We start from the raw sequence: 9,281 nt of genomic DNA, 5'->3' as shown, positions 1-9,281 counted from the left end.
GTTGTCCTCTATTACTCGCCTAAGTAATGTCATCTCTGATGTTATGTACCTTTAAACTTATAATTCAGGTGATCATTATTTTCTATTTCTCAGCAGCTTCTTGGGTCAGAATTCCAGGGGAAGAAGCTTTGATTTATTTACTTCGGTTGAGTGTCCAGTCTAATAAAATCAAATTCAAGTGTGCTGAGATATTCATTGATAAGTAGGTGGTGTGAATGAGAAAGGTTGTTCACTAAAAAGTCTACTATAAATCTAAATATCCACATAAACTGAGATTTTTTTTTTCTAAATTTTCAGAATATCCAGAATAAAGTATCACAGCTCTGAAGACATTTCCAGAAAATACTTTCCAAAATTATTTTAAGTGTTACAGCTTTATTCAGATAAATAAAAAGCCTCTGAAGATTTATAATTAGTTATAGTAAGGATTCACCAATTTCTTGGATACATTTTTGAAAAATAACATTTTTTCCCCAAATCTATAGATTATGCCAGAAAGAACCTTTTGTTCATCCATGCATCCCTAACACAGTACCTGTCATAGGCTGAGTATTGAATACACATCTAATAAATGGAGGAGCAAATGGTGGAAAGATGTCTGTTTAAAATTGATATCACTGCATGATAAAATTAGCATTGCATTCTAAATGTAGGAACTGATATTGGCATAGCAACAACCTTTTTGAAAATTCACTCAACAGCTGCCTTAATTGAATAAGACAATGAACATCTGAATTTAACATTCACCATATAAAATGTCACACTCTAAAGTAGACACACACACACATACACACACACATAATTTATGTCAAACAATAGTACAGTGAGATCTGACTTTTGGGATTAGGAAAAATATACTCATTTTTTTCACTCAAATGTAAGTAACATTTCTCCAGGAGAAAGATTTAACCTTAAACAAATGTTCCTTTGATTTGTGACAGCTAGTTTCACCCAAGATAATTGTGTAGTAGGTAAAGGAAGTTAAATTTAATATTGAATAATGTACATTTTAACTTCCACAGCAAAACTAACTTTGGCATATTTGGGAAAACTAAAGTCAACGAAGGTTTTATACTTGGGATAAATTACAATGTAATGTAAGACTTGAAGACCAATTATATTTATCATAGCTGACCACTAGAAATCATATGAAAGGATATAGTTAGGTAATGGTTTGGGCACAGATACTGAGATTGTTACATGAAGTTAAAGCTAGGCCATGTTATTTCAACACATACTTTTATTCCTGCTTTTTATAACTGGACAAATATAAAAATGCTAAAAAGTTGTAATTTGAACATGATTTTACTTCTGTTCATTTTTACATATTTCTTAGTGAATATGGACATGACAGAAAGCATTTTTAAACTCATTTTACATCTGAATTAGAAACATCAAAATGTTGATACTTTAAATTTGTAAAATAATGCAATAAGTAATAATGATATTTCTATATTTACCAATCAGAAATAGTTAAATGTGCACAGTTAAAAAAAGGTTTCGATAAGGCATTCTATTCAGACTTTCAAGAAATCATATGAAATGTATTCATGTTATATTGGAATAGGTTATGTTGCTTAGATACAAGAACATCTATGTGGATTAGAAACAAATTCACCAACTGAACCAAACTATTAAATATTTGGGTAGCTTTTGCTTCAACTTTTTGAACATTTTAATACATATTTCCAGACCAGCAGGAATAGAGTCAGATGGGACCTTCTTAGACACATGAATTCTTGGGCCTGTAATGAATTTGAAACTTTGGGGGCAGGTACAATAATCTAGAAGCTTTTGACAGGATTCTGATTCTAGAGTTTTGGTATCTCAGGTTTACAGAATTCAGATTCAATGAGGCCTTAGGTTTGTTGAATGACACATTGAGGAACAACTGTAGGTCTTACACTTAGTAACAAAAACAGCAACAACAATTTAAAAAATGTGTATTTGTAGAATTGGTGACTGCAGCCATGAAATTAAAAAAACGCTTACTCCTTGGAAGGAAAGTTATGACCAACCTAGATAGCATATTCAAAAGCAGAGACATTACTTTGTCAACAAAGGTCCGTCTAGTCAAGACTATGGTTTTTCCTGTGGTCATGTATGGATGTGAGAGTTGGACTGTGAAGAAGGCTGAGCACCGAAGAATTGATGCTTTTGGACTGTGGTGTTGGAGAAGACTCTTGAGAGTCCCTTGGACTGAAAGGACATCCAACCAGTCCATTCTAAAGGAGATCAGCCCTGGGATTTCTTTGGAAGGAATGATGCTAAAGCTGAAACTCCAGTACCTTGGCCACCTCATGCAAAGAGTTGACTCATTGGAAAAGACTCTGATGCTGGGAGGGATTGGGAGTAGGAGGAGAAGGGGATGACAGAGGATGAGATGGCTGAATGGCATCACTGACTCGATGGATGTGAGTCTGAGTGAACTCCGGGAGTTGGTGATGGACAGGGAGGCCTGGCGTGCTGCGATTCATGGGGTTGCAAAGAGTCGGACACGACTGAGTGACTGATCTGCTCTGCTCTGATCTGATGCCAATGAGACTTAGAAGCAAATATGGAAAATATGCTCAGGCAATACTAAGGAGTTTAAGATCATTGTATAACAATTGAAATAATAGTTGTGATAAAGACTTATGATGAAGGACCTAGGGCTTTTCATTTGAATGGAGTGATAAAGTACCAAACTCAGAACAAAATGCTCTCCTGATAAGGCTGGGAATTTTTTTTTTTATTTTTTACTGAAATATTTTAGATAAGTTAGTCTTCTTGCTGACCAGACTATAAATATTCTACTGATGAATATAAAGTTTCTGGAAAAAATCTATAACTGATGTTTTAATGGCTTATGTTTATAGTATAGATAAATTCTAAATTTACCTGTGAACTCATAATGTTCAAGTGACCGTGAATAGAAGCAATTTAATAAGATATTCTTGCATCAGAATACAGAAATGCTAATATCAATAGATATTCTAATAGCTAGAAAAAACTTTTTGATAGTCTAGTTTTTGATTCATAAATATAAAGCAGAGAGCTGATTTCTTCCACTTGGAAAGTTATTTCTCTGTATATTTTTTATATTAACTAACCACATATCAATGGAGGTTAGTTCATATTTATGCTGCCTATAATATAAAATAAAAATAATTGGATTTCCTCATTCTTTTGGATTCAGGTATTTATTCCTTTCCATAATGGAGTAAATAGAATAATGTGTTTTAGAAACTCATTTGAAAAACAATGCATTTTAATTGTAAAGTAGGACATACTTAGCTCATACAATATTCTGATATACTTCTGATGAGTTATGTGTGGCAAACTATAATTATGTTAATGTATTCCTTCTTAACGATAAAAGTTTGCCCATGGCATTATACTCATTTGTACAAAGCATTTGTATACACTTTTTTTTTTTTAACCTATCTAGAGGTTGAAGAATAACTGCCTCAGAAAGCAGGTGCTTACTGTATCAATTGAACATCTCTTAGAGAGCATTAACACAAAAGGTAAACCTTTTCTCATGGATTAACTTTTTTCTTGTGTTCATTATTTAAAAAATAAAGAGTCCTGTGAGCATGTGTATTTAACTAGGACTTTGATTAATCTTTGAGCATATCCATATTGCTAAAAGTAATACTTATAACATTGTCAATGTACATTTCACTGGGAGTTCCCTCAACATTACAGTTTCTTTTTATACTGTATTAATACTCTGAAGAAAAGCCAAATCACCTGAAACCTCTCGGATAGAGTAAAATCCATTACCATCATGGTATTTTAGATTTCTAGTTTTGTCATTATTCGGTCTCTAAGTCATGTCCGACTCTTTGCGACCACAAGGACTATTGCCCGCCAGGCTCTTCTGTCCATAGGGATTTCCAGCAAGAATCCTGGAGTGGGTTGTCATTTCCTTCTCCAGGAGATCTTCCTGGATCAGAGATCACATCTATGTCTCTTGCATTGGCAGGCAGATTCTTTACCACTGAGCCGCCAGGGTAGTCTAATTTTCTTCTTTAAGACAATATAATCTATATGGCTTTAAAGATTGAAATGTTGTTTGGCATAGCTCTGGCTTCCTTCATGCAAATATACTTTCTTAGGTATTTTATTGTGCTACTTGAGTTCATGAAGACTGCTGTGAAGAAAGAGGGCTCTGATCATTTCAGTTAGTGCCAGATTATTAAGTCTTATGGAAATGAGGAAAAACAGGAAGCTTGAGGGTGTAGGGTTCCAAGTCAAGGAGCCTATGTCCCCAGTTGATATACAACACCCTGTCCTGTTAACTTGTCTCTTGCCAGTAGATATACTTTGTTCTTTACTCTAATGCCTTCACGACATTCAATCATTCTATTTTTGCATACACATCTCATGTATGCTCATGTGAAGTCTTTTTAAACTGAGTAATTTCATCTACTTGTAATGTGGTTACTATTTGCTCAAGACTGCTTTGCCTCATGACTACTGCTTCTACTGCTTATTGTTTTTTCTTGGTACTTCTTTGTGTGTTTGTACAGTTTTGTGTTCTCTGATCTCTGTGTTACTTTTTGTATATCACATACTCAGACTCCTGGAGAGACACTGATTGTGAATGCTTAAAATCCAGTGTGGAGCTGACCTTTTATTCAGAGTCTCATGCCCGTGTATCTCAAGCTATTGCCATAAGAAATTAATTACAGATGTATTGGAGAACTTAAAGATTGCCAGTGAACTACATATTTTATATATGTTGTGGTTTCTAAATTACAAATGAGAGTTTTAATACATAATGACAAAACAAACATACCACACACAAAATATAATGTAGGGGGTAAACAATATTAAGGAGGAGATGATCTTGATTAAAAATCAACATTTTTCCGACCCTTACTCTAGCATACTCCTAAAGTTAATGTCTCATTCACAAAACAAAGTCTCTATTATGATCGCTAAAGAAAAGACTTTAATATTAAATAGATATATCAGGGAAGTTGGCATTAAAGGCACCCTCCCTGGTTTTAGTCATATTCAAACATATAAGCATACACAAACACAGCACTCAGGATAATATTTTTAACTTGAGCATTTATTTTCAAAATCCAATAAAATTGACATTCACCTAAAGGACTGAGCAAGACAGAGTTTAACAATTTTTCATTTTCACCAGGGCAGGGTAGAACGACAAAAAAATGTTGTGGTAGTGCTTGTGAGATATTCTGGATGATTTCAAGACTTTAATGAGCCATGAGTCCCCACTGCATCCACCCCTCCTCTATAAAATCATGATTAGTGTGTGTCAAGATATATTTATTTCTATGTCTACTAAGAGCATCTAACTGTAAAAACTGTCATGTAGCAAAAAAGAGCATGCGTTTTGGATTTGAAATGAGCTGGATTTGAATCCTTACACTAACAGGCTGTTCAGTCTTCTCTCTCAAGTAAACCCCTTTGGTTGTTGGTTGCCAGATCTTACCAGATATTATTCCTAGCATGCCATTCATTGTCATTTAAGAAGAAGGCTTAAAACATGATTGCATCATTTATTCTGCCTATTCTACATGAACTTTCAGTGCTTCGATCTCTCCAACCACTACTTCAGAATTCACTTGTGATTAATACTGCCTACCTTGTCTAACTTCGAGGGTTGTTGAGAGAAAAAAATGAGACTCACTGGAGAAAAGTGAATGCCTCCAGGAAACATAATAGCAATTCAAACACTCAGTCCATAGGCTTGGGAAAGGATCAGCCACACAGAACCTAGACAGAAAAGCAGTAATAAAAAGAACAGGCCAAAAAGACTTGAAGATTGTGAATATGATATGACCTGAATTTTCTGCTCCCTATTATTAGTCAAAATTATGAAGAGTTTGTCTCAGTTATAAATGAAAACACTGAGGAAGAACAAAAGTAGAAAAAAGTTAAGAAGGTATTCAAGATAGAAAAGCAGAGAAGAGCAGCTGTCAGAAAGTTGTACACTTAATTATTTTAAATGAACCTTAAGGAATATATGGATATAATCATTCAGTAATCAGACAATAAGGGATACAGTACAGAGCTGAGGAGCATAGAGAGAAAACTGACAGAATGAATCAAGAGAAAAGAAGAATCTCTGGTATGCTTTCTACCTGTATGTGAGTCAAAAAATGAGTGTACAAAGAATGAAAAAGTAACATTTCATTTAAAATATGTATTGTTATATATTTATAATTTACATATAAAGCCTATTGAATTTGGGATTTATATGGGAAGATGAGCAATATTATAACCATGACTATTACACATAATTTAATTAAAAATGATAGTTAAGCTTTGAAAGATAAGCAAAATTTGTGTTATTTATTCTTTATTCAACATTACAAATAGATATGAATAAAACATAATTTTTGCCATGTTAGAAAAAGAAATAAAATGTAGTCAGTTATTGTGCCAATGTTATAACTAATTTTGTTAAAGTGCATATATAAAATGATAGGCTCCAAAAGAAAAAATTGATAAGTGATAAACATTTCTGAGTCCAAATGTAATTTAAGTGTAGTAGTCAGTCCACAGTGGAAAGTAAAATAGGTTGTGGGTAACACTGATAAGAATATAAATAGAATTTTTCTTTATATGGATGAATCAGATAGTTGACTATAATTAACATTAGGTTAGAGTAGATACATTCTGGATTTTCTGCACAGGTAACCACTCTTCTTCTAAGTTCTGGATTATTTTATGTCTCTTCATTAAGTTCATTTAGGAGTTGTGTTTTATGTGTTTCAAATCCCATGACCCATACTTGATTGGAACAAGGATGCTAGCAGTTATAATATGGATTAGTGAGTTTTTGTCTAAGGTTTTTGATATTGCGACTAAAGCAACCTGTCGCTAATTTGACACGTGATACTAATGCACATGACACTAATGATAGGATAGAGAGCAAATAATCACTAGCAGAACACAACAGTGCCAAGAGCAAATTCTCAGATCTATCTCTGAATTCAGTAAAGAGCTATTGCAGGTTTTGAGAAGTGTAGCATCAGATTTCATATATATTTTAATAGGACCACCTTGTACTACGTTTTGGGCCAACTGTAGAGAATCACTGAACTGGTGGTAGGTGAAGTAGTGGTGGAGTAAGTGGGAGAATGAGTGGATTCCGGGAGTATTTTAAAGGAAGCAAGATTTCTTGATGCAATGTCTGTGTTTATACGGAAAAGAAGGGAAGTAACAATACACAAATCTTATTGATTGGAGCAATAGGAGAGATGAAGCATCAAGATGAAGAGGTGAAGGCAGAGAAGGTTTTAATATGTAATCAAGATTTCTATATTGGCAATGTCAAGCATGAGCATATTCATGTCACTAGGGCTAACCTGGCTTCACCAACACTGCCCTCATTCCTTTAGAATTTTCAGCCTGCGTAGAATCTTTGTGCCAGAAAGAAACTTATTCCTTCAGGTATATGAACTTTTTTCAGGTTTTGCCTGATTGTCATTTACTCCACTTATTCAGTAATGTCTTCTCTGTCTTGACTGCATATTGTTGTTCAGTTGCTCAGTCACGTTCCACTCTTTGTGACTGCAAAGAGTGATTGATTGCAGCATACCAGGCTCCGCTGTGCTTCACCATCTCCTGGAGCTTGCTCAAACTCATGTTCATTAGGTTGGTGATGCCATCCAATCATTTGGTCCTCTGTTGTCCCCTTCTCCTCTTTCCTTCAGTCTTTTCCAGTATCAGAGTCTTTTATAATAATCAGCTCTTTGCATCAGGTGGCCCAAGTATTGGAGCTACAACTTCATTATCAGTCCATCCAGCAAATATTCAGGACTGATTTCCTTTAGGATTGACTAGTTTGATCCCCTTGCAGTCCAAAGGACTCTCAAGAGTCTTCTCCAACACCACAGTTCAAAACCATCAATTCTTTGGTGCTCAGGCTTCTTAATGGTCCAACTCTCAAATCTATACATGACTACTGGAGAAACCATAGCTTAGATTAGACGGACCTTTGTCAGCAAAGTCATGTCTCTGCTTTTTAATATGCTGTCTGTTAAACAGACTTGTCATAGCTTTTCTTACAAGAAGTAAGCATCTTTTAATTTTATGGCTGCAGTCACCATTTGCAGTGATGTTGGAGCACAGGAAAATAAGTCTGTCACTTTTTCCATTGTTTTCCAAACTATTTGCCATGAAGTGATGGGACCAGAAGCCATGATCCTAGTTTTTTTAGTGTTGAGTTTTAAGCCAGTTTTCTGACTCTCCTCTTTCACTTTCATCAAGAGGCTCTTTAGTTCCTCTTTGCTTTCTACCATAAGGGTTCTTTTCATCTGCATATCTGAGGTTATTGATATTTCACCCAGAAATCTTGATTCCAGCTTGTGCTTAATCCAGAACAGCATTCCATAGCCTTTCCATTCTCCAGGGCATCTTCCCAACCCAGGGCTTAAACCTAGGTCTCACGCATTGCAGGTGGGTTCTTTATGAGCTGAGCCATTAGGGAAGCCCAAGAATACTGAAGTGGGTAACTTATCCCTTCTCCAGTGGATCTGCCCAACCCAGGAATTGAACTGGGGTCTCCAGCATTGCAGGTGGATTCTTTACCAACTGAACTATCAGGGAAGCCCTAGGTACTCTGCATATAAGTTAAATAAGCAGGGTGACAATATACAGCCTTGACATAAGTTTTTCCCAACTTGGAAGAAGTATGTTGTTCCATGTTCGTTTCTAACTATTGCTTCTTGACCTGCATACAAATTTCTTAGGAGGCAAGTCAGGTGGTCCGGTATTCCCATCTCTTGAAGAATTTTCCAGTTTGTTGTGATCCACACAGTCAAAAGCTTTAGTGTAGTCAATGAAGTAGAAATAGATGTTTTTCTGGAACTCTCTTCATTTTTCTATGATACAACAGATGTTGACAATTTGATCTCTAGTTCCTCTGCCTTTTCTAAATCCAGCTTTTCCATTTGGAAGTTCTCAGTTCATGTACTGTTGAAGCCTGGCATAGAGAGTTTTGAGCATTTCTCTGCTAGCATGTGAGATGAGTGAAATTATGCAGTAGTTTGAACATTCTTTAGCATTGCCCTTATTTGGGATTGAATTAAAACTAACTTTTTCCAGCCCTGCAGCTACTGATGAGTTTTACAGACTTGCTGGCATATTGAGTGCAACACTTTTACAGCATAATCTTTTAGGATTGAACTAGCTCAACTGGAATTTCATCACCTCCATTAGCTTTGTTTGTAGTGAGACCCACTTGACTTCACACTCCAAGATGTCTGGCACTAGATGAGTGATCACACCATCGTGGTTATCTGGGTCATTAA

The sequence above is a fragment of the Bison bison genome, unplaced genomic scaffold (assembly GCF_000754665.1).
Source record: "Bison bison bison isolate TAMUID 2011002044 unplaced genomic scaffold, Bison_UMD1.0 scf7180017864118, whole genome shotgun sequence".
Taxonomy (NCBI): domain Eukaryota; kingdom Metazoa; phylum Chordata; class Mammalia; order Artiodactyla; family Bovidae; genus Bison; species Bison bison.
This window is presented reverse-complemented; position numbering follows the sequence as displayed.